The 25,159-nt window shown below is 37.6% G+C and overlaps 1 long non-coding RNA gene across 1 annotated transcript; it reads right to left on the reverse strand.

Moving 5' to 3' along the window:
- Positions 1-22,457: 22,457 nt before the first annotated feature.
- LOC113283981 lies at positions 22,458-24,728 on the reverse strand. The gene is made up of 2 exons (XR_003327851.1): positions 23,298-24,728; positions 22,458-22,687 (listed from the first exon to the last, which is right to left on the reverse strand). It is a non-coding gene; the product is annotated as an uncharacterized LOC113283981 (long non-coding RNA).
- Between the last annotated feature and the right edge of the window lie 431 nt (positions 24,729-25,159).

Below are 25,159 nucleotides of genomic sequence, written 5' to 3' on the forward strand. Positions count from 1 at the left end.
GAATCGCCTGCTAGGTCGCTCAAATCCTTGATCCAAAACTGTTGACGCTGCTGCCTTTTTTCCCGCCAAAATTTTCTTTTGAATTTGAGAAGTTGACCTCCCCTTATCTGTGGCTGGTCTCCCTTTAGCAGATGCCTGGAAATGGGTCACCCCTTAGTAATTAGGCTACCCCTTATCCAAAATCAAGGGTCCGTATAGCAAGTGTCCTCTGGGGCATTTTCAGCACTTTTTTCGGGGTTCCTCCGGGGTATTTCTGGGATACTTCCGGTACACTTCTGAGGCGCTTCCGGTACGTTATCAACGGAGGTCCAAATGCCACATTTTAGCCAAATTCGCCGCAAGAGATTATTTTCCAAAAACACCTACAAATACATAAAATAACCAAATAAGTACAATATCGAGTACTAACAATATATACAAATGAGCTATATTAGACACATAAATGCGTCTATCAAATACCCCCAAACTTATTATTTGCTAGTCCCGAGCAAATCAAAACTACAAAATAAAATCCTAACTCACTGTCGCAGGCATCGTCGATTGCATTTAGCGTATGCAATAAGCCTTTAAACCCCTAGGTGGCCCTAGTGGCCGAGTTATAGTCTCGGGAGGGCTTACCAGAGATATACCCACAAAACCTGTACTCCAGACCTTAGCTATCTACGCAGAACCTTGGAAGGCACTAAAGAATCTCCTTGGTTGGCATACTTATTGACTACAGGAAGAAGTACCCTGATGCGAAATTCCAATTGTGTACACGAGTTTGCACTCAAGCATACTAAAATTCATATAAAGTGACAGAGCTCTACTCAGATAGTTGCACTATGGACATCATATTCGGAGTCAAACTAATCACATGGAAAGATAAGAGATGGATATAGAAAAACATAGATGGTTTTGATGTTTACTAAGTGAACGCGTTTCCCATATCTGTCTGAAGGCCTCCGCCAAAATGAACCTATCCTAATGGATTGAGATACTAGTCTGACTAATATCAAACACTGGCATATACAAGGGTACCAGTGGTCGATAACCTAACTCTAGGTCAACACAACTGGCATATACAAGGGTACCAGTGGTCGACTTTATTGAATTTATTCCTTTTGGTCAAATGGTCTGGTCTCAATTTCTTTCTTCTTTCATTTTTTTTTTACTTTTTTTTTCATCTTTTTTTTTCAACTTTTTTTTTTTTTTTTTTTCATGGTATCTCAATCACTCTAATTCACCCTAGCATTGGTAACAACTTGAATCGTGGGCCCCACCTATCACTTAGAGAAACATAGTTTAAAAACAAAATAAAATAAAAATAGAAGTGAAAAGGACTCAACGAGATATGGTGAAACTATCATGTTATTTCTAACATCTGAGCTCTGTGCTTTTATGAATAGACTCTTTAGATGTTTCCATCTAATCAGATTGGTTCCTCAAACTCCTACAATCAAAATGCTTCCATCCACTTAGATTAGTTAGTGCAATCCTCAATAGGCATAAATTTCTAGGCTCTGGAGTTTATTTATTGCAAAAAGCTAACAAAAAGTGTTTCTTCCCCACCCCCAAACTTAAATCTTACATTGTCCTCAATGTTCTAAGGATGAAAATAAAAGCATGAACAAGGAGAAACTATTACCACTGGAGGGAAAAGAAATAAGGAAGGATATTACCGTATCACATGAACGCGGGAGCCTCCCAGTAAATGCTAAATTTATAGTCATTAGCTAGACATCAAATACCTCAAAAAGAATTTTCACCTTACAAAGTCGTTATACCAATAGTCGAAATAATTGTGGGTCCATAAGACCAAATAGAACTGCCACAAATAGGAGACAAATGCTCAAGATCAGAAAAATGAGCAGATAGAGCACAACCTGATCTAAAGTTTCTCGCAAGACAACTGGATTTATCTCGGGTGACCACTTGGGATTCATATGAGTGTCTCGGCAAACAGCTTCATCCGAAAAACGGGTCTCTAATATATGGATTTTTTCCTGGACATTATTAGGAGGATCGGGTTGTGGAGTCTGAATAGACTCATGGAATACCTCACTAGGCTCGAGTCCCAAGTTAGGGACTTCTAATGGGGATAATTGACGATCACAAGAATCATTACTAGCCCCAAACTTAGGGTTTTCACTACTCTCACACAAACCTCTCATTATTGCTTGAATTTCCGGATCTTCCCAGTCCTTAAAATACTCAAGAGATTCTTCTAGTTCTCTACCCCCAAACTTAGAATTTTGTGTGCCTCTACAATGACTAGTCACAATGTTCCTAATTTCTAGACCATCGGGTTCTTGAAAAAGGTCAATTGCTTTCTCTAAGTCATAATCAGGTGATTCATCCTCAGCTTGCTTCATATCTTCTATGGTCCACTCTAAGGCTTCCTTATTTTCTTGAAGCACGGTCTCTGGCCTACTTTCCTGATCACTATCCAAATCGGAAGCTATAATCACAGGGAAAGATTTGGGTGGGCCTAAAAATGTATAATTAGACTCCAACTCAGGAGGCTCTTTTAAATAAGGTGTTAAGATAGACTCAGAAGCTAGTAATGGTTCGAACCTATCTTTCCATATATCAATATCTAACATAGGAACAGAATCCAACAGAGCATTTACTTGTTCAATGTTACTATTATCGTCGAAATCCAGGCTAAAATGGGATAAACAACTCTCCAATGTATTTTCCGATACGATGTTTGGTAATGACTCCTGATCTAAGGTTCCTATCATGTTCACCTCTTCAATACATGTGCTATCTAGCTCAGAATGTAGCTTGTTTACATTAAAATATTCAGCTCAATAGTCATATTACCAAAAGAGATTCATGATACCATTTCGACAGTTTATGATCGCATTAGACGTAGCTAAGAATGGGCGACCTAAAATCACAGGTATTTGGTTCTCTGGGTCGGGGACAGGTTGGGTATCTAGGACCACGAAATCCACTGGATAAATAAACTTGTCGACCTCAATAAGAACATCCTCGATCACACCACGAGGGATTTTAACGGACCTATCAGCTAACTGGAGTGTTATCTGGGTAGGTTTCATCTCACCAGTCCTAGCTTAAGGTACACATGGTATGGCAGTAAGTTCACACTGGCTCCTAAGTCAAGCAACGCTTTCTCAACACGGTACTTACCTATTGTACAAGCAATGGTAGGGGACCCTGGGTCTTTATACTTAGGAGTAGTGGTATTCTGAATAATAGAACTCACATGACTAGCTATGAAGGCTTTCTTCTGGACACTGAGCTTACGCTTTCGCGTACACAAGTCCTTAAGGAACTTGGCATAAGAGGGAATCTGCCTAATTGCATCTAATAATGGAAGGTTGATATTAACCTGCTTAAAAACCTCCAATATATCATTAAAGTTGGACTCCCTCTTAGTCGGAACTAGCAGCTGGGGAAACGGGGCTCTGGGAACAAAGTGAGGCTCAACAGGACCCTCATTGGTCTCTTTGGAGACTCTATCAGTCTCCTCATTTTCTGGCTCAGCAGGGTGAACTACAGCATGTTCACTATCAGGCATGGCGACCTTGTTGTCAACTTTCTTTCCACTTCTTAGGGTTGTGACAGCATTCACATGATTGTACGATTTCTCTCCTTTGGGTTAGGATCAGTATGACTAGGGAACCTTCCATTCTCTCTCACTTATAAACTTAGCTATTTGTCCTACTTGAAGTTCTAATTGGCAAGACTCTGGGAATTATTCTTCAATTCTGCCTAGTTTCTTGTTGAAAGCTCATGTGGTTCTTTGATAGCATGTCATGGTTACTTACTAACATAGTGATAGCTTCCTCTAAGGTAGAGATCTTTTTCTCGGAAGTGTTCTGAAACTGGGTTTGACCTGAAGAGTTCTTAAAACCAAAACCTGGGGGAGGCTGAGAATTGCTAGACTGGCCTTGACTCTGGCCCTTAGACCAAGAGAAATTAGGATGGTTTCTCCAACCAGGGTTGTAGGTTTCTGAGTATGGGTCAAACTTCTGACGGTTCTCAAACCTAGCATTGTTATAGACAGCATGGGCTTGCTCTTCACTAACCTGACCTTCCCAAAATGAATTATCGGGCTCTATTCCACAACTAGAGACTTGAGAGGCTCTATTAGGTTCAACAAGGGACCTATTTTTAGTCTGACCCATTTCCAAAGCTTCTAACCTTCTGGATAAAGCAGCAAACTTAGCATCTGACGCAAAACTCGTATCTACCATATTGGTGCTACTTCTATTGACCAAGAGTCTTTTAGGGGGTTCAACACAAGATTCCCACTGTTGGGATTTTTCAGCGATAGCTCCTAAGAAGGTAAAAGCATCATCAGCATTTTTACTAGTGAACTCACCAGCGCACATAGACTCAACCATGGCTTTGGTCGAATAGTCTAAACCATCATAAATAATCTGTACAAGTTTCATATTATCAAATCCATGGTGAGGACACTGAGATAGGAGATCATTGAATCGCTCTAAAAACCTATAAAGAGACTCTCCCTCTTGTTGCACACTAGCACTAATTTTCTGCCTAACAGCTGCAGTTTTATGCTTAGGGTAGAATTTCATATAGAAGGCATAAGTTCCTGCCATGTTTCTATGGATTCAGACGGTAGGTTGTTAAGCCAGGTCTTGGCTTTATCTCTCAAGAAAAGGGAAACATCTTAAGTTTCAAGACTTCATCGTAAGGTCCTTTATCCTAATTGTCCCACAGATTTCCTCAAAGTCCCTAATATGAAAATAAGGGTTCTCATCATCTTTTCCTAAGAATATAGGGATCATTTGAAGAATACTAGGTTTTATCTCGAAATTAGCCGTAGTGGCTGGCAATTTAATGCATGAAGCTCGGTTGGTCCTAGTTGGGAACATGTAATCTTTCAAGTTGCCATCGCTGGCACAACAGACTAGGGGTACTATCCTCACAAAGAGACAGATTCTCAAAACAGAAGTTTCCAAAAACAGGGCTCTCAAAAGAAGAATCTTCGAGCTCCCTGCTTAAATCAGAAGAACTACTAGGTTTTTCGCTAATCAATCGACCTAGAGTATCTCTTTTCCAAGCCCTAACAAAATCGGGCATACACTAAAAAGAATTCAAAAAGAAATAAAAATCCTAACAGGAAGGTTCTAGCAACACACAGCAGGCTGACTCGACTTTACCACAGCAAACCTAAAGATTTCTAGCAAACAACAAGCATGATGGCTCCACTTAGATTGTTTCTAGACCAGCTTCTAATCCTTCGAAAGGGAATTCGTTACAATTTGAGCAAACCCCTCTGGAATCAATCCGAGTTAAAGCAAGTTGAATCGAGGCGAGGGAAGCTCAGTGGAGCTTTGATACCCAAAACCTCACCGATCCAATGCGGCGCAGTCACGCATTCAACTCGCAAAACCGTCAAGAACTTCGAGGTGTGCTTAAAAGAGTAACCAATATTTTTCGAATGATTGTCCTGTTAAGCTCGATACCCTATAGGTCTCTTTCTAGTCCAAATTTTAGGCTTAGGTTCGCTTTAGGTTTCGTTTTCCTAAGGCGGGCAAGAAGGGAGCGGTGATGAAATCCGAACCCTTATCTTATTGGCCAGTCCTTGCCCTTTACTAGGAATTTAAAAACAGTCCATATTCAAGTCCTCAGCATATATTCACCTTAAGGAGTCCAGTAACCCGCTTGCAGGAGATTCGCGGGTGTTTAGAATTTTACCTCCCGTACCAGACGGGCGAAGAACCGCTGAAGTCGACTCGGGCCACGACTCCTATGCCGTGTGCGAACCCGAGGGGCCGAGACGATATCGTAATCGTCGTCCTTCCCTGCAAACAGTTTATATTTAAGGGTACCCTTCCGTAGGGTTTAAAAATAAAAATGTCCCAAAATTAATGTCCAAAGTCCATAAAAAAAAATACAAAAGAAAAGAAAGTCTAAAAAAAAATTACAAAAATAAAAATGTCTCTCTTTTTTTCTCTCTTTTTAACAAAATAAAGAAAATCTTCTTCTTTTCGCTCCTTTAGCTTTGGTTTTCACTCCCAAACTTTAAGTAAATCACAACAAGCTTTGGCAAATTTATCTCTCGCTCCAACTTCAAAAATCTGCAAGGAAACAAAAAAAACCAAAAACGTAAAGAAGAACAAGAATAATAATAAAAAAAATCTAAAAAAAAATGCTACCTAAACACAAATCCGCGTCGGCGGCGCCAAAAATTTGATGTTTTTCAAATAGTGATTGTAGTAGTGGTAAAAACTGGGTCTTTTCAGACTTGTGAAGAAAACAATTTTTATAGATTTAAATTAAACAGGCAACTAAAAAAAATAATTCAAAGTTTTGGAGAAAAACACCAAGACTAGGATTCCACCAATGACCATTTTAATAGTAAACTCTAAATAGTTCTTATGCAATTTTATCTTTAAAATCAATTCTAATATTTGCCTCAAATAAGTTTTTGAAGTAATAATTGTAATTAAAAAGTATAAAACGTCAAAAGTTACTAAAACCCAGCATGCTTCATCAAGTCAATTCACAATTACTCAATAAAAACTATTAATTCAATTTTAATTCGTGCAAATAATCAAATAATAATATTGCAAATAAATATAAAAATTAGAATTATACCAATAAATTACCAATGGCTTCCTCCGTCGTCTCGGCTAATGGGTTTAGCTCCTCATCCCAAAAACACACTCACAAGATAAATTCATGGCTAAAATAGATGTTTTTATTTATGATTATATGATGAAATAGGAATTAGCAACGCTGTAGTGGTGTTACAGCGCCACTGTTACAAAAGAGTATGGTAATTTAAGACTGCTGTAAACGATAACTATCTACTGTTGTGAAACAACGACAGTGGTATGAAAATAAGTCTGCTGAAGAACGACTGACTCTTCGAGTCTGTTCTTCGTGTTCTTCAGAAGCTTTAATGGCAGCAGCAGCAGCAGCAGCGTTGTCTCCTCTCTAATTGCTTCTCCTAGGCTCTCATCGACTCTAAACTCTCTCCTAAAGGTTTCCAACCTTTCTTTAATGTAAACCAACACTTATATAGCCTTCAGATTCCCTAGAAATCGATCAAATTCGAGAATAAATCTCTTATTCTTCACGTGCAGTTTGAACAATAATTCCATCTGTCGATCTTTGTATGCGTCTGTGAGCTATTCTATTGCTCCCAAAATCTTCTCTGACTTGAACTCAACTGTTTTGAAGTATATCCCACGCAAGAATCTCTCCCAAATCTTTCAAACCAATTCAAAACCCTAAACAGGGACCGTGTGCACTGTCTTGACTTTGTGTGGATTTTGTGAGTTATCCAGCCCAATTAGATGGGTCTAATCGCTTCTAACAGGTCCCTTATGTCTTGTAGAGTCCGTGGGTATCAAATTTGCCCATTGAATCGCCTGCTAGGTGGCTCAAATCCTTGATCCAAAACTGTTGACGCTGCTGCCTTTTTTCCCGCCAAAATTTTCTTTTGAATTTGAGAAGTTGACCTCCCCTTATCTGTGGCTGGTCTCCCTTTAGCAGATGCCTGGAAATGGGTCACCCCTTAGTAATTAGGCTACCCCTTATCCAAAATCAAGGGTCCGTATAGCAAGTGTCCTCTGGGGCATTTTCAGCACTTTTTTCGGGGTTCCTCCGGGGTATTTCTGGGATACTTCCGGTACACTTCTGAGGCGCTTCCGGTACATTATCAACGGAGGTCCAAATGCCACATTTTTAGCCAAATTCGCCGCAAGAGATTATTTTCCAAAAACACCTACAAATACATAAAATAACCAAATAAGTACAATATCGAGTACTAACAATATATACAAATGAGCTATATTAGACACATAAATGCGTCTATCATTGACTTAGTCAACGCTTCAAGAAAAAGTCAAAAATCCGCTTCTTGGGTGCTCCGCTTCATAGCTGCGCTTCGAAGCGTACGCTTTTAAAAGCCATGCACGAAACAATACAGGCCAGGTCAGGTCGTACCGGATAAGCCGCGGGCCTAAGAGATAATCCAAAAACTAAAAAAAGAATATAGTTTAGTTTTTTTTTGGCTTGATGAATGATAGTAAATCTCTAACTCGTTCAAATGATAGTTCAAGCAATTCATATTCATTACTGTGAAATGTAAGTCAAAATTTTCTTCAACCTCAATAATTTTTCTAGTGAAATCTATCTCACTGCTAGAAAACTTTATTTCATGTTATCGGACAGTCAGGCCAGATAAATAAACAGGCTACCAGGCAGGTAAACAGGCCAGCTCCAATTTTTGAAAAAATACCCGGGTCCGCCCACTTATAATTATCGAGAACGCTGGGTAAGCCCATGACAGGCTGTCGGGCACCCATGGGCTCCTTCGGACCCGGACGGTACACAGCAGATCGCAGACTTCCAGGCATTCTGTATACCCATAATTGGAGGATTGGATGTTTTCTGGGGTTCCTTTTAAGGTATGATATAAGTAAGTGGGGAATTCTGCTCTTAAATAATCAAAGATTTTCTTTGTTCTCTTCTAAGCCTGTTGATCCTTGGGTATGTTTTCCTCTCTTTTTTTCATATGTACTTCACAAATCGTTCCTTTTTCATTCGTTTTTTGTTTAACTGGATCTCGTTTAAAACTTACATCTTGTTTGTTTGCAGCCGATTCATCCGAATCGTCTGGATCTGATTGAAATTACCTGACTCATCTGGATCTGATTCAGAAAATGTGTTTGTTTTGTGAGTCAGACCTGACTCAACTGACTGATTTTTTTTTGGACATAAAATACCCTTGTATAGATTGGGTTATATTCATTTTTTTACTCACTTCATTTATAACCTTGAACCAATAAGGTTGCATTCATTTGCTTAACCATATATTGGCTTTCATTCACCAACATAATATGTTCAATAGGATTAGTTAAAAGGCATGCTGGCATGTCAGTAAGTTATTTGTTCATGCACCATGAAAACGCCCACGTATAGAAAAATCAAAATTACAAGTTAACAAGTAGTGCCAACGAAGTACCTAATCTTAAACAACCAGTAGAAATGGTAAAACAGTGCAATATTTTAATTTTAATGTGTTGAAAGGAGAGGCTGCTGCTAGCTGTAGATGCAAACTTTCATTCAGAAACTTCATTTACTTCTTTCTTAGGCATTTTCACAAACAAATAGTTGAAAGGAGCACCCACTGAAGTTGATGATTCTTCAGAAAAAAATAATAATAATAATCAGATGAGTTTAGAGAGATGGAGAAGATGAGTTGAATTGTTGAAACAGATGCAGAAGATCAGCAGAGAGATATTAAGGTGATCTGGATTCTTTTAGCACTCCCAGTTTGTTATTCCATCGAAGCAAAACGAGAAAGAATATAACGTTTCCATTTTAAAAGGTCGAGGACATCTCAGTCAAGTCAGGTGTTGGGACGCATGAGTCAGGGGCATTATTATAGCTGACTCCAGGGGGATCGAGTCAGGAGTTGCATCTTTCTCAGACAACGAGTCAGGGGTTGCCACAATTGTAAACCAAACGGTCTGAGGGCTGACTCGGCACGAGTCATGGATTGACTCAGACCCAGACGTCGAATCAGCTGCAAACAAACAAGATGTTAGTTTTGTACGAGTTTTGTTGATTTGAGTTCTTGTTCTAGAATTGTGATATCTCGTGCTTCTTGTGCTTCTTGTTTCTTTCCCGTGTTGTATCTTTCGTTGTTCAATCGGTGTTATTTTTTTGGTGAAATGTCTCTAGATTTATATCACAGCAGACACCAGATAATGAGTAGGTAAAGTATTCTCATATGCAATCCCAAATGGATGTGAATATTGGCTACTTAACGGTTTTGGATGGAAGTTTGGACGGCTGGGGTAAACTGGGAGAGCTAAAAAACCTGACAGTCGATTTTGGGACATATCCCTAATTATCCCTTACAGATATCATCAAACAATAACTTTACCACTGTATACATTAGATTGACATCGACTGATTCAAATAATATTTAATATTTATTTATTATCCATTCAAGGTTGTTTTTTGAAATATCTATAAAGTAGGCATATTTGATTCACTGTATTCTAATTCAAGAAAAACACAGAATGTTGCGCGTCTATTCTTTCTAAATAAAAAATCTGGCTAAATTGGGGCCTATAGCTACATGACAAAATATGGTCATTAAGAAGTAATTCATAGAAACTCCTTAACCAACTATTTTCTTAATGGCTAATTTATCCCTGATTAATTAATGTTAATTCGGGTGATTAGTGGTAAAATATAGTCTTAGATGTGAAATTAACTTGTGTTAATTAAACATCTGAACATGAAAAAATTTGAATTTTTTTGAAGAGCACCAACTCAAAATCGGTATATGTTGTTGACAACATATACCGAATGTAACCTCAAAAACATACAGGGATTTTTTGAAACTAGCTTCTACCCAGAATCGGTTTATATGGACATGAAAATCAACCGATTATCCATAATCGGTTTATATTGGCATGAACGTAAACCGATTGTGGGTAAATTTTCTCTTTTTTATCTGTGAATTATGTTTTGTTAAACATCAAATAAAATTAAAATTCATTCTATACCCGAGTTAATGAAATGAAATCGAGTATTTCATACTCATTTTATGATCGAGCATTAACTGGAAAAAAATGGGTTAACCAGAATCGGTTTACACGATACATATGTAAAAATCGATTCCTGACGTTGCACAACAGGAATCGGTTTATAAGAATGCTCATGTAATCCGATTCTAACAAAAAAAAGATACAGAAAAATTGAGATTAACAATCGGTTTACTCGACACACATATAAAACCCGATTCTAACATTATACATCAACAATCGGTTTTTATAAATGCTAATGTAATCCGATTCTGGTTCAAATTTCTCGTACCAGAAAACATATCAAGGACAATCGGTCTTTGTGGGCATGAACATAAACCGTTTCTATTTGCAATCGGATCACATATACATTAACATTATCCGATTCTGATAAACCAGAAATAATTTGGTTTCAAAATTTTCAATTTTTGAGCAATTTTATGTTACTAAAACCTAGTTTATAGGATTGGGTTGAGAAGGAAAGAAGAAGAATCAGTTGAAGTGGAGATGGAAATGAATTTGATTTTGATTTTAGTTTTTAATTTTATGATTTTAGTTTTATGATTTTGATTTTAGTTTTTAAATTTTATGATTTTAGTTTTATGATTTTGATTTTAGTTTTTAATTTTATGATTAGGATTTGATGGGGACAAATCAGTAATATTAATATTCGATAGAGGGTAAAATGGTAGCTTCATCAAATATAGACACCCCTTATCATTCTTTATGGGGTGGATGAAAAAATCCATAGACCCCAACTAAGTGGCATAGGCTCCAATTTAACCAGGACAAAAAAGGCCAAGCCGATTAAAAATTCAAATCAAATCCCAAACTATGAAGCGAACTTGCATGTGCGGACTACAACACTGAACTACAAATGTCGCGCGCCAGCACCTTGCTCCCTTCATTTATGCGACTGCATTTATCTTTATCGTAGTTTCCATGAATGCTGGAATTTTTATTTGGCCCACCCAGGCTAGCTTTAATTCGCATGGTGTGGACTTCTTTTGATACGAAGTTTAGTAGTGCTACCCAAACGGCTCTGGTAAGAACTATATGAGACCATAATGTTTTGTTTTTAAAGCTGTCTCCTGGTGTGAGAAGTAACACAAGTTTTAAAATTGAAAACTTTTGGTCAGAACAACCTGATTTTGTCAAGCTTGTGGGAATTTGGTGGAATTCTTTGGATTTTGTAGTTGCGCCTGGTTATGTTCTTTTTAGGAAGTTACAAAACCTCAAATATTTCTGAAAAGGTGAGGGTACCCAAATATACCTCAAGCTAAAATTTTTCCTACTTATAAGTCCTTTCTCCGAAAGTGATTGTCTATGAACTGAGTCGAGACAATACAACTAATCGGTTCACACTTCGTGTGATCGTCTATAAATACAAGATCGAGACAATGGCATTTTATAGTATAGAATGGCCCAATGGCTAGTTTTTAGAACAAACTAGCCGTTCTTGGAAAAAATTCAATGCCATAACCCAATGCAATTCCAAATCTAAAGCAAGAATATACAGAATAGACCAGGCCGTATACGCACAATCAATTATCAGTCATTAAATATATTATACTAATGGCTTTTGATCTGTTCGACTCCAGACTCCATCTTCTTCTACCAAATGTCTTAGTTTGATGAACCCATGAGGTACCTACCAGCTACAGCTAGGTAGGGGGTCCTCGATATTCCTACCTATAGGTTGATTCTGCAGGTTGATTAAGTCTCCACCACCATAGTTTGAACTCGCCACTGTTCAGCCAGCATAACACCATCACGAAAGGCCCAAACCTCTTCCGCATTATTTGAGGTCTCCAAAATATGCTGCTTCCCATAGCAAGCCACAAAATCATCAGTGTCATTCCTGATAATTGCATCAATTCCTGCAAAACAACTTGAATTTGAACCACTATTGATATCCCAATTTTTAACAATAGACCCTTTTAGAAGAAAAACTAATGTAATATGGATTATTTGTAATAAAAAAAAACAAACAGACCTCATACTCGAAGAGGCGCAAGCTTTTAGTCCAAGATGCACGTAGAATGTTGGTATATTCTCGGGCACTCCCGACATAAATATCAGAGTTGAGCGAAACCAAGCTTTCAACATAATTTTCTGCTCCACGAATCACTTTTGAACAACTTGTCACGGTATCTTGCTTTGGGTCATATAAAACAAACTGTCGTTTATCCTTAATCTTCAACAGAAGAAACTTATCATCTTTGAAAGACCAAATCACTCTTGCTGGATCTAGATTCAAAATATCTCTAGTTTCCGTAGAGCAAATGACAAAGCGCTTAGTCCATGATTCTTGAACACCATAATCCTGCATCACCCATATCTCAACTTGAATACAAGGCTCCCAAACATGCCTAACCACACATAGACACTCTTCCAACACTCCCACGGTCCAAAGAGGCCGCCAAGCAGTTTTGTTCTGGAATGATTTTGGCAACTGCATTTGTTTGAATCTCTCGTCGCTGAAATCAAAAGAGACTATAAAATCCTCCTTTAGCCCCTTGGTTAAGTACTTTCTTTTAGCTAACCAGTGACGAACTCCATTAACAAGCACCCCGGATACACTATCATAAGGGACATACCTGAGCATATGATAAGGGATGGTCTCAATGATTCTCCATGAATCCGACTCTAACGAATATATCTCAGCTGCATGAACATCTTCCTCACTCGTTGGTGGTAATTCTACAAAACCATCTTGCAAGAATTCAGCTTTTACAAGCTTGTAATTGTCACTCTTATGATCATAACCAAAAGAGTATATAGAAAACTCCTTCTTGTCTGTAACTCTATTTTGTGAAGGGGGTAATATCTTGTATTCTCTAGTTGTCGGGTTCCAAATAACAAAGAACGGCACCAACCCATCAACCACACTAGTATGAAACATGATACAGATCAAACCATTAACAGACCCCAAAAAGTGAACTGGATAAGCAAAGTCTATGAGCGGGGGATCTATTTCAACATAATCCTCATCCCCCGACATGAAAGAAGAGGAATATAATGTATCATCATAACTTACGGTGCTAATTAGAGGATAATATGGTTTAGTGGCGTCTTCAATGATACACATAAACTTAGATTGTTTTTTGCTGTGGATAGTGTGATCTAGATGACGTTTCACAAAATCACGTTCAGAAATTAAGGAAAACCATGTCTTGCAAACACACCTACAATTAATTATTGATTTCGCAGGTAGCCTTGTAAGGATTTCTTGGATCACATCATCTGGGAGGGTCATGCTAGACATTGTTGCATAAGGTTTACAGATCTGTCCGAGGGTAGTTTTGACAAAGCTGATATCGTATTTATATATAAGTGAGAAAATTTCAGGTTTCCCAATATCGAAAATTCCCACTACAAAACGGATTTCAATAGATTGTGGAAACCAAACCCTAATACAATAGGATTAATATAGAACCCTGTTTTAGGGCATGCCTAAAAGTTCCAGGACATATTGAATCAAGACAAAAATGGGTTGTAAATAATATAATCAAAAACCCTAAACCAAATATTTATGGTAATGACAAATTTTCCCTTTCAATATTAGTATTAATAATCTTGATTAGCTATTCATATTTTTGATTAGTGATTAATAATATTGATAATTGATGCTCAAAAGTTTGTGTAGATGAAATTTTTGAGGAAGAAAAAAAGTTTGGTTTTTTTGAGAAGGAGAAAGAAAAAGTGAGAAAAAGAAAACTTGTATTTTGATTCAATGGATGAGGAAGGCCAATCTTCATCTAAAAAACCTGTTTGAAGTGTGTGGGCTTCCAACTCAAAACCAATTGGGAATGAGTGGAATGGCTCCACATCTTATATATTAAGATCTAGGCTAAGGAGTTAGCTATGTGGGACTATTTTATAGTTCCTCCAACATGCTCCCCCTCCACGTGTAGGGCGAGGAAATTAAGCCATTACAACGTGGACTTCTGTACGGGTGGACGGGCAGCCCTTTGGGTCTACTTCTCATTCCACTCTCATACGGGCCTAGCTCTGATACCATGTTTGAAGTATGTGGGCTTCCAACTCAAAACCAATTGGCAATGAGTGGAGTGGCTCCACACCTTATATATTAAGATCTAGGCTAAGGAGTTAGCTATGTAGGACTATTTTATAGTTCCTCCAACAAAACCTAAGAAAATACACATCAATTACAATAATGATTCGAAAATGGCTGATTTCTTAGATTATGAGAACGATTCTATACAAACTAAAGCTCAAATTCAAACTCAAACTCAAGATAATGATTTTTATGAGCCAAATCCAGATGATGAATACATATATGAGGAACCCTATGCATCTAATAAACAGGTATACTTCTATATTATGTATAATTTCATTTTTGTAGGTTGAAAGCATCAAAACTTTGCATTTTTTCACCATGGTTCGGCGAACCAGGAATATGTTCCGCTTAAATTTAGCAACCGAACCTACCTGGTTTTTGACAAACGATGAATAGTTCGGCTAGCTGAAACTGTTAATGTTAGCCTTTGAACCTTTACTTTATAACTTCTCGCCTAGTTGCCAGATCCTACTTCGACTTATTCGAAAGTTTCATAAAAAGCGGAACCTATTCCTGAGAGATTTTTGGAAGAAAACGTGTTAATAGTTCGGTTTATTTTGTGAATATCATAAAAGCCGAACCAGTTAGAATTTTTTAATGGTTTGGCACATATTATGAATATCGTAATAGATGAACCTTCTTTAATTTTCACAAATGGTATTTAACCTAGTGATATTATTGTAGATCATGCTTAGTGAGCCTATACCGATGGGAACTCAACATGATCACGTAGACGTAATTCACGGAGATACTAAGGATCACTTCCAAAATGATTTGGTATGTAAGAATTTGGTGTTTACCTTAATATTGTCGGAATATTCTAAAGTTTTTCTTACTAATTATATGTGTTTGAATGAACGTAGACATGGAAAACTAAACCTGAAGCACAAGTTTGAACTGATTAACTGAAAATACGAGGGTACCCAAATACACCACAATCTTTAAAATATCCACCTATAAGTCCTCTTACAGAAAGTGATTGTTTATGGACAAAGTCGAGATAATACGACAAATCGGTATTCACACTTTGTGTGATCGTCTATGGATACGAGATCGAGATAATGCAACAATAAAAGTGTGATTACTTGATAATAGGTTCGGACTTAACCAAACTATATAGGATCACTTTCAAGTAAAGCGTAGTTAACGTAATATTTGCACACACACCCCCCCCCCCCCAGAAAAGTGATATTTGTAGCCAAACTTTGGTTAAGGGAATCCCAGGACATTGCTATTTACACTCCCAAAAGGATAAGGGCATCATATTTCTATTTAAATGTTGATAGACACATTTATATGTCTATTTTAATCTCAATTTTCTATATTGTTAGTTATCATTTTTGTACTTATTTTCGTACTTTATTTCTTCGTAGGTATTTTTGGCGAAATAAGCTTTTGCGGAGAAATTGTCTCGAAAAGTGGCATTTGAACCTCCGAAGAAAAATTTCTAAAGGCACCCAAAATATGTACTAAAGGCACCCCGAAAGTGATATTTGCACCCCCCCCAGAAAAAGTGATATTTGCAGCCAAATTTTGGTTAAGGGCATCCCAGGACATTGCTATTTACACCCCCAAATGGATAAGGGCATCCTATTTCTATTTAAATGTTGATAGACACATTTATATGTCTATTTTGATATCAATATATTACATTGTTAGTTATCATTTTTGTACTTCTTTTGGTACTTTATGACTTCGTAGATATTTTTGGAGAAATAAGCTTTTGCGAAGAAATTGGCTCGAAAAGTGGCATTTGAACCTCCAGAGAAAAATTGCTAAAAACACCCAAAAGATGTACTAAAGGCACCCCGAAAGTGATATTTGCACCCCCAGAAAAAGTGATATTTGCAGCCAAATTTTGGTTAAGGGCATCCCAGGACATTGCTATTTACACCCCCAAATGGATAAGGGCATCATATTTCTATTTACACTCCGAGAATTGATAGGGGGCGTCCATCTTCTTCCCCAGATTTTGGCGGCAAAACATATTCAAAATTCAGTTTTCCTGCATTATTTTTAGGTGAGATTCTATTGGATTTTTTTGGGTTTTTGATCACGTTTAATCCAAACAGTATTTTTAATAAAATTGGGTTTGAAAAAGGTAAGGATTTTATGTGTATTTCGGTAAAATAGGGGTATAAGTTATCTCAGATTTTCTTTTATTTTTTTGTTTCATATATGAAAGGTACTTGTGAACCTAGGAAAAGATAAATAAATTGTAATGTGATTGGGGAAGGATCCGTTGATATGGTTATAATGACATAATACGTTGACATGGTTATCATTTTCTCTACCAAACCCAACCGAAAACGAATTTAAAGCTAATATTTTGGAGACATGTTCCTCCTATAAAACTCTACATTCCCACCAAAAATGTGAGAATTTCGAGATTATAAGACCACCATCCACAAATTTTAATTTCAGTCGCTAATCTTCAACGGTTGATATTCAAAATGGTAGATGGTGGTGTTATATATCTCGGAATGCTCTCATTTTTGGTGGGAGTGTAGAGACTTATAAGAAGAATACGTCATCAAAAAATTATCCTCAAATTCATTGCTCATCGGGTTTGCGCTAAAATGTCAAGATTATGTCATTATAACCATGTCAACGGATCCTACCCCTGCTATAATAGTATAATTGGAAAGAGTTTGAGACAAATCAGGAAACACGTGAGATAAAAATGAAAAAAAGGAAGTTACGGTTTTTGTCAAATATGGAAGCTCTTGGGAAAACATGCGTGAATAATGTAAAAGAGGGGACAAAACATAAAAGAGAAGAAGGATAATTGTAGACAAAATGCAAGGGAACCAGTGTCTCAATTTCATTTCCTTTAGTTCCTTTAAATACAAAAGAAGAATTTCTTTTTTAGTACACTTGTTGGGAAGGAGAAGAGAATGAGTTACATGTGTCTAGTGATTGAGAGAAAGGTACATGCATCTTGACATGTATGGTATGTGGTCATTCACTCCTCTACACATGTTACTACAACACTCCCCCTTGGATGACCACCATTACATACTCATTGTGTTGTCAAAACCTTGCCAGAAAACTTCGTCGAGATAAAAACTGGTCGAAGGAGAAAGACGATATTTGAGCTTCTCAAATGGTGTCGCTTGTCAAAACTTTTCTCCTTTGTAGAAATGTGTCAGGAAAATTACTTCGCACAAAAAACCTGAACATTTATAAGGAGAAGAACCTCAACCGAAGTTGTATCTCTAGTGTTTTTGTTGTCTCATTAAAAACCTTGCCGAGTAACAAAACCCTGTGGGAAAAAGGTAACCTCGGTGAAGGAAAAAAGTACAACACACTTTGATGTCATCAGTGCATCGTTAGACGCTCCCCCTGATATCGACATCTCCCCATAATTTGTATTATGGTATTATTGTTGTCTCATTAAAAACCTTTCCGAGTAGTAAAACCCAGTGGGAAAAAGTGACCTCGGTGAAGGAAAAGAGTTCAACGTACCATCAGGTACTCCCCCTGATGCAGGACAATTTCTTTAGTCTAAATACATTCATGGGAGTAGACAGTTCCTTTAGTCCTATGGGGTCATGGGAAGTTCGCACAATCTCTTTAATCCTATACTTCTCACATGTTTTTCAAATGTGGCCTTAGGTAATTACTTAGTAAATAAGTCTACCACATTTTCGTCAGAATTTACTTTACCGACCTGAATGTTTAGAAGACATTGTTGTTGTTGATTGTAGAAGAACTTCGGTGATATATGTTTCGTATTATCACCCTTGATATACCCTTGCTTCATCTGTTCGATGCAAGCTGCATTATCTTCGTAAATGCAAGTTGGCTCTTCAGTGGTAGAACTCAAACCACATGTCCCTCGAATATTTGTAATGATAGACCTTAACCATATACACTCACGAACTGCCTCATGTAGGGCAATGATCTCAAAGTGGTTCGTGGAGAAAGCCACAAGAGTTTGCTTGGTCGATCTCAAGTATATCATTGTATTCCAGATAGTGAACACATATCCAGTTTGTGATCGACTTTGAGTGGGTCTGAGAGGTACCAAGCATCAGCAAAACCAACAAAACAATTATTTGGGGTCTTGATGTAAGGAGTTGCAATTGCATTAGCATGTCTCCTTTTGTCTTCGTAGGGATAAAACAAACCCAAGGCAATGGTTCCCTTTAGGTATCTAAAGATATTCTTTATACCATTCCAATGACGGTGCGTTGGCACTGAGCTATATCTAGCTAACAAATTCACTGAGAACGAGATATCTGGTCGAGTACATTGTGCTAAGTACAATAATGCGCCTATTTCACTTAGATATGGATATTCAGCTCCCGATACATCTTCACCATCTTCCTTTGGACGAAATGGATCTTTGTGTACGTCTAAAGTTCGACCAACCATGGGAGTGCTAGCAGGGTGCACTTTTTCCATATTAAATTGCCTGAGTATCTTTTGGACATATGCAGACTGGTGTATTAATATTCCACAAGATCGATGTTCTAGTTCAAGTCCTAGACACATCCGAGTTTTCCCAAGATCTTTCATTTGAAATTCGGATTTCAAATAGCTTGCGGTTTCTCTTAGTTCATCAAGAGTACATACTATGTTCATGTCGTCGACATAGACATCTATAATAGCAAATCCGGAACTTGTTTTCTTTATAAACACGCAGGGGAACAATTCATTATTTGTATATCCCTTCCCAATCAAATAATCACTTAGACTGGTATACCACATTCGCCCGGATTGCTTTAATCCATAAAGTGAGCGTTTCAACTGAATTGAAAACGCACTCCGTGGTTTAGAGTTAGTTGATTTGGTCAATGGAAGTACATATGTAACTTTCATGAATATCTATTTATCAAGATCCCCATAGAGATATGCGGTAACCACATTCATAATTTGCATTTCAAGTCCTTCTGAAACTACTAAGCTGACTAAGTAACGAAACGTTATGACGTCCATTACAGGAAAGTACGTTTCTTTGTAATCAATCCCAGGGCGTTGTGAGAAACCTTGCGCCACAAGGCGAGCCTTATATCTCAAGACTTCGTTCTTCTCATTACGCTTTCTGACGAATATCCATTTATGTCCTACAGGCTTTACACCTGGTGGGGTTAGCACTACCGCACCAAACACCTGTCTTTTTGCCAGTGAATCTAGTTCATCATGGATTGCATCCCTCCATTGAGGACAATGTTCTCTCTTTTGGCATTCTGCAATACAGTGTGGTTCGATATCATCGTGCTCTATAATCTCTCGAGCAATAGTATATGTGAATATATCATCAATACGCGTGGAGGATCTTTCCATCAACACGTATGCACTTTCATAATCCATAGAGATTTTTTTGTTCTCTGGAATCAATTAAAACTTCGGGGCGTCCCCTAGTAATGGTTCATGGACATAACTGTAATCAGAGACAATCTCATGAGATGGATTATCTGTATTGATGATATATGGATCAGTTTGTGCCTTACTCCCCCTTTTCTTCCTTGGCTGAGTATCGATCGAAACAAGTGGTCTCCCCCTCTTCCTTTTGGGGGCCACAGCCTCAGCTACACTTCCACCAAGTGCAGCCTTGGTACCTATATTTATGGTACCTTTTCCCTTGTCAGGAACTTCCAACCTTGCAGGCATGTTTGCATCTGATATATGTGATCTCGTCACTTTAGCGATATCAGTAAATGCATCAGGGATTGAATTTGCGACATTCTGAAGATCGATAATTCTTTTCACTTCACTTTCGCATTGTGGAGTGCGGGGATCAATATGAGACAACGTGGGAACACACCATGACAATTCCTGTCGTTCCCTTTGGGAGTCCTTTTCCATACCTCCCCCTAACGACGGGAAGATTGTCTCATCAAAGTGACAATCCGAAAATCTAGCGGTAAATAGATCGCCTGTCAAAGGTTCTAAGTAGCGGATAATTGTTGGGGATTCGTATCCAACATAATTACCTACTCGTCTTTGTGGACCCATCTTAGTACGTTGTGGGGGCGTAATAGGCACTATATGACACAACCAAATATGCGTAAATGTGAAATATCAGGCTCATATTCAGTTACCAACTGGTACGCAGAAAATGGTTGGCTAGCAGTGGGTCTAAAGCGAATAAGTAATGATGCATTTAATATGGCGTACCCCATGTAGTAATAGACAGGTTGGAACGTATAACCAATGCCCTAGCTATCATCTGTAACCTTTTGATGGTAGCTTATGCGAGACCATTTTGAGTGTGTACATGGGGTATGGGGTTCTCTACGTCAATTCCATTAGACATACAAAAATCATCAAATCCTTTAGATGTAAATTTTCCATTAGAACATTTTGATAGATTTGATTGGATAATCAAGGTGGTGAGCCCTTAATCGTATAATTTTTGCTAGGAGCTTTGCAAATGCAGCATTTCTCGTGGACAACAGTGCAATGTGTGACCAACAGGTCGAAGCATCAACCAGAACCATAAAATACCTGAATGGTCCGCATTCTGGATGTATAGGTCCACAAATATCACCTTGTATTCTTTGTAAAAATGGAATATTTTGTTTGGTATCTTTTGCATAGGATGGTCTCAATCATGTCTTTGAAAAAGAACAAGCTTTGCAGAATGAGAAATGTGCCTTCGATAAGGACAAAGAAGAAGAATGAGACAGTGGGTGCGCTTCAATTACTTTTGAAGACGAAGGTTGCGCTTCTCTTATTTTAGAAGGCATAAAATGTGCATCATTTACTATAGAATACACATTGTTACTCTGCATTGCAACAATATTTTGTCTCATTTTCTTTTTCATTCGAAAGAAAGGATGTCCGTGTGAGTTCTTCAAAACACGGATCATCATATCACGACCTGGGTGCCCTAGTAGATCGTTCCAGAGCTTATATAAGTCACTGGCCAACAGTTCATTGTTGGCAACCACATGGGATTCGATAATCCTAATAGTGGTGATATACAATCCACTAGAGTGACTTATTAGTTTCTCTGAAATGCGCTTCCTTCCGCGTTCACTAGAGGTCACATATATGTACTCAATTCCATTTTCACAGTGAGTTTCCAAGTGATAACCATTTGCACGAATATTCTTGAAACTCAACAAAGTGCGGTGAGCTCTTGGTGCATATAGAGCTTCTGTGACTTTAATCATTGTGTCGTTTGGCAATAAGAATTGAGCAGTACTGTAGTGCCCCCTAAGCTAGCAGCTGACTAATCCAAGAGATTAACTAAATAAGAGGCACTAAAATTTAAATCAGTTACTTAAACATTCAATTAAGAAATCTGCTACAAAACTTAACCCAAAACTAGCCCCGCTCAGAAATATATATATACAAGAACTTCTCTCAAATGATACATATACAATAGTCATTCGGTTACAAATAGAATATACAACATAATAAACATAGCAAATGTTAACCAACTAATGAACTCAACTCCTCGAAGCTTCCGCTGCGCAACTCTTATCTGACTCTGAAACTGAAAGTGAGAATAGGTGAGCACATCATCCCTAAAAGGGGTGCCCCGCAGGAATTAACATTTAACTTTCATGTGCTCATTGAAAATGATTTGAAAACAATTCATGTTTTCCCTAAACGTTAAAGCGCAATCAATTTCACATAGGTAAACAATCATGTATATGGAACTAACTCCTTCCAAAAAATATATAATAATGGTGACTCGTCTCACACCTAGATAGCTATATGGTGACTCGTCCCGCACCTAGTGATTGCATAAAAGCTCGAATTCATGTAGATATAAATGAAGGAGCAGTATCCTATATACCAAAGATGAAAATTCTCATTTCTCAAACAATTCATAAAGACGAACAAAGCATTACAATTCCTTTCCAAGCAATGGAAAAATTAAAAGAAATAACAGAACTTTCGTAATTCAAAGTTAAACAAATGCATGGAAAGCACTACCAGATAATGCATGAATTTGTTAAACATAGAATTTTGTAAAGGAAAACAACAATAATCACAATAGAGTTAAATATAAATTCCCACCTCTTTTGATGAAAAGCCACGCCTACCTCGAGATCCACGATCCACTGGTTCATCCTTTGAATCGATCGTTGTTAATATAGACTAACTGTTAATCACACAAGAAGTCTAAGAATCTAGCCATCATGGCTCACACAAGAATCATATAGTTCTATCTAATGGTTCTAGGCCCATTTATAATTCTATATCTTTTATTATCTATATTTAGCATATCTTAGAGTTATTAATTCAATTAGGATGACTCTATAGCCCCTAACTAAGTCTTATGATTATCTACAACTTTGTAGAAGAAGCCAAAGGCTAATTCGGACCATAAATGGTCCAAAACATCTAATTAATCAAACTAGTCCTAAGCCCAAGTGCTCTACTCTGGCCCATTGATCTAAGGCCTGGTCCTCCAAAGTCACTAACGGCCACTAACGGTCAAAGGTCAGTTAACAGTCAAGGTCCTGGTCAAACCGTCAAAGGAATTAACTCAGTCAATGTACACTGAGTCAAATCGGATCAAGATAGGAAAACTCGGTGAGTCACAACGATTCAACTCAGTCAGACTAACTGAGTCGGCTAAGTCAAACAACTGATTGGGATGACTAACAGGCTTTAACTTAGAACTCTATTGCAGTAACTCAAACATCTCAAATAACTTCATAACATATTTATAATTACAAAATCTATATACAAATGTAAGCTAAGCTTACCTTGGTTTCACAAGCTATTGCCGCTTCAATAAAACATCTACTCCTACCAGCACAACATCCAGACCAACTCCAACTCAGATTATCTCATTCAACTGGAAGCATAACCATTATTCTTCACTACAACTCAAATGTTCCCTTATGTAACTTAAATTTAGCAATTACAATCCACTCTTCATCAGTTATAACCCAAACCACAGACCACTCAACTGAGTTCAGTTCAACACTACAGCTAAGGCAAATCAGCACACTCAACTGAGTTCCAACAGCAACATCACCTTCTTTACAAGCAACTCCTCTATAATTGCACATGTATGTAATCCATCTTTTGCAACTACTCATTACAACAATTCCATCAACTATAATTTCTTTACTCAAAGCAACACAATACCAGTTAAACACCATTACCTGCAACTCAGCTCAGCACCAGCAACACTTCCAACTTAAAACAAAGATCAATTCTTGCATCATCCACAATTCTCTGCAACTCAAGAAAATTTATCTACAACCAAACTTCATATGATACCCATCTCATAACCACTCTGTAATGCTCAACAGACTCTAAAAAAACACCTCAACTTCAAACATAGCCAAGGCACACTCATGTCCTGCAATTTCATTAACACTATCCTCTCATGCATACTCTGTAACACCATTCCATTATTCAGTTCACTATAACTCCATGCAATCAACACCAGTTCTTAAAGCTCAATCCCTGTAGGACCATCTCATTCACCAAAAAACAGTTCATAATACCTACAACCTCATCTCACACCACACACATACAACCACAAGAATTCAACCATAACCTGCAGCTTTGGTTCATAATTCGTCATCATCTTCATATCAACAACATCTCAATTCTATGAAATAAATTACACAACTTCAAAATAAAAACCAAATAAATTTATTGATTACAGAGAGTACCATTACCTCAAAGTACTTTTCAATCCAGAAATACAATTCAACCCTTCTTCTTACTTGACTGGATTCGGCAGATCTTTTTCTTCAAACTCTATCAAACCCATCCTTAATTATTCAGAATTACCTTCAATTTCTCATTCTAAAACTTCTCTGAATTCCTTATAAACCCTAATTCCTCTGTGAGTAAAAAAAATCAGATACTAAATCCTTTATTTTGCATACAATACACAAAACCCATCTTTAATTCCATATTATTCATCATCAATCGATCTTCTACACAACTCTTAGAGAAACCCTAATTCTACTCTTACTAATTAGCTTCCTCCTTCAATTCTAAATCGATTACGGCACCACCACCATAACCATCGACTACTGAAAGATCTTCCCCACCTTCTACAGATCACAGAACCATCATCTCACCCCTCAAATAACCAAAGGCTACGGACAGAGGAGAAAACGAAGAAGAACAGATGAAGAAAGAAAGAGAAGACGGAAGAAGATGAATGAAAGAGAAGAGTAAAAGAAGAGGGTTATCCTCTCGTTGAGGAGATAAGGCCGACCCAATCTTCTGAGTCACACACTTGCTTTGACACGTGTAGCCACAAGGATTAGTATCCAAGATTACTATTTTACCCTTCATGCATTTCAAGTGGTATCTTCTTTGCCCTGTGTCCGAATAACACGTTCAAGTAGTCCATCTCGTAACTTTTCGATCCCCATTTAACGAAACTAGTTTCGTAAATTGTTGTTAGATTAATTTTTAATAATTAATGTTCGAGTTACACTAATCGAGTAATTATCGGCTGATACGTCTCTTGACTAGTCTAATATCGTTGACGAGCTTGAGGGTCCTTACAAGTACCTCTCCCAATTATTACTTGCGATGATCCAATCATCGTAGTCACAGATGTAATATAAGGAGTAAAATCGACAAATAATTG

The sequence above is a fragment of the Papaver somniferum genome, chromosome 5, assembly GCF_003573695.1.
Source record: "Papaver somniferum cultivar HN1 chromosome 5, ASM357369v1, whole genome shotgun sequence".
Taxonomy (NCBI): Eukaryota; Viridiplantae; Streptophyta; class Magnoliopsida; order Ranunculales; family Papaveraceae; genus Papaver; species Papaver somniferum.